The following is a 2,623-nucleotide window of genomic DNA, read 5'->3' as shown; positions in this document are numbered from 1 at the left end:
TGAAAACCTGCTAAGTGGGGAAGGGTATGACGACGCTGGTAGTGCTTCTCCGTCGGTGGATGTGAATATTATGGACTCTGATAGGCCGGGAAGCTCTGATCATTTTGAGCCATCATATGTTGATGCGGCGTTTGAGCTGCGGGCCCGTATGAGAAATCAGGTACGCGCCGACATACGTCGCGATTTAAACTTGCTTAGTAGCCCTAAACTTGCGCCAGCAGTGGATGTTCCTCCAATTGCCCTTGACTATACTTTTCGTTCTTGGACGCAATTTATGGACTCTGCCGGCTCCGGAAAGGGTCAGTATGGTACTAATCTTGGCAATGTTGTTGTATCATTTGATCAGGGTGCGGTTAGAGGTGCTCATTTGGAGGGTGTGGCTGGTAGTAGTCGGCCGACTGATGGCGATGAGGTGAGCAGTCGTGCTGCCGATGATACAGAGACCGCGGTTTCCGAGGAAGAAAAGGAGGATGAGGAAATTGGTGATTCGATTTTAGAATCTGAGGACGACTTGCCTGAGCTGTGGTCTGATGGAGAGGATGTGACAGCTTTGTGCGAGCAGGTAGTGAGGGAGCAGAATTTGGACGAGGATCCTGACTCCGACCTGGAAGATGAAAAATATAGGCGAGAGTGTCGTCCTCCGACCGGTAGCAAGGTCGAGACTACTAAGATATCGTCTGTTTGGCGAAAAAGGGTGGTGAAGGATGATCATCCTCGGTGGGCCAAAGAGTTTTTTAAATTTCCCAGCGGCTATCGGCTGGTAATTCCTGCAGAGGGAGCATCGGTTTTAGATTGTCCTGCTGGTCACACGGCCGTATATGCCCATCACTTTGATTTTGGGCTCCGACTCCCCTTGCATCCTTATCTTGTGAAGATATTGCGGGCTTGGAACGTATGTTTGGCCCAAGTAACGCCTGCTGTGATTTGAAATGTTGTTGCTTTTACGTGGTTGCTTTCGTTCAAACAATGGCCTCAGACGATAAACTTGTTTCGAGAGTTGATCTGGCTGAAGAAGTACCAAAAGAAATCAGGGTGGTGGTCTTTTTATACTAGAGCCGGCAAGATGACTGTATATCCCAAGTTGTCTAGTTGTCATGGTTGGGAGAAAAAGTTCTACTGGCTGAGAGTCCCCTCTGACTTTCCCCTTCGCACTCGATTTTCTTTGCCTCGTCCTCATATGGAGCATTACCCGGATAGGGAGTTGGGTTTTAGAGAGAAGAGGGCATATCGTTTTGTTTCCTGCAATCGTGTTGACACTGGTTTGCAGAAGACCGTTTGTGTTCCTAAGTATTGGCTTCCACCCGCTAAGTACATATTGGCGAATGGACCGCTGTCTGCTGTCGGCTTATGCCATACCCACCCACTTGGTATGGATGTGAGCTGATAGCCATGCGACTCTCTTCTTTTTCTGGGGTGTCTTATATTTTTTCATTTGTATGTATGACTTTCTGCTTGCTTAGTTCTTCTTCTGTTTTCTTTGTCAGGTTTGCACACCCTTGATTTCCCTAAACTTGGTTTGGGCAAGGACGGTTGACCGACGACTAACACGCCTGCTAATCCTCGGGGTGTCTTTTCCACCATTTCCACCTATTCCACCACAGCTAATCGGAAACGTTCTCTGTCCAGGGAAGAGCCCACAACTGAGTCTCCTGCTAAAAAGACGAGAGCATTGAATTCAATACCGGCTCCGAAGCCGATAAGTATTCGCGATCCTGCCTCTCGTAGTGCGGCTGGTTGGGGTGTGCGCGAGCCTCCAAGACAACCTTTTTCTGGTGTTCAACCTGCTGTTGGTACTTCTGAAATGGCTGGTGGGTTTCAATCCTTAGACTGTGGTCGGGGTGCATCCCAAGCTGCTAGGCGGGATCGTAATCGGGCTGGACCTTATAATCGTCCGACAACGTCTCGTCGTCATATCTCTCGTGTGCACGGGTCTGGTGAGCAAACGAGTGTTGCTGCGCAGAAGGTGTCAGATATTCCTGTGGAGCAGGATGCAGGTGTTGGTGACACTCCTTCTGTAGTTCCGATTGTGCAGAATGATGTCGCAATTGTGGATATTAGGGACACTCCTTCACATCATGAGGACCAGGAGGTGAACAACACTGATGTTGGCATTCTAGATAACACCCTCATTCCTCCTCCTACGAATGTCGTGCAATCTGCTTACATAAGGCCTAGTCAGAGTGCCGGCACCAGCAGTCTGCACATGGCACTACAAGAAATTGATTAATTACCAACCGCTAAAATTGGTTGGTAAAACGCGAAAAACGGTTGGTAAAAGATTTTGCGACCGCCAACGGTCGCAAAAAAAGCGGTCAGTTTTCACCTGGACGGTAATTTAGGAAACTCCAACTGGAAGGCGGTCGCTAAAATTTACCGACAGGATTAGCGACCGCAATAAACAGTCACTAAATTAGTGACCGCCAAGCAGTCGCTAATTTAGTGACCGCTAAGGCAGTCGCTAATTTAGCGACCGCCTAGACGGTCACTAAATTAGTGACTGCCTTGGTGGCGGTCACTAAATTAGTGACTGCTTTGGTGGCGGTCACTAATTAGTGACTGCCTAGGCGGACACTAAATTAGTGACTGCCTTGGTGGCGGTCACTAAATTAGTGACTGCTTTAGT

The sequence above is a fragment of the Spinacia oleracea genome, chromosome 2 (assembly GCF_020520425.1).
Source record: "Spinacia oleracea cultivar Varoflay chromosome 2, BTI_SOV_V1, whole genome shotgun sequence".
NCBI lineage: Eukaryota > Viridiplantae > Streptophyta > Magnoliopsida > Caryophyllales > Amaranthaceae > Spinacia > Spinacia oleracea.
Note: the sequence above shows the minus strand (reverse complement) of the source record.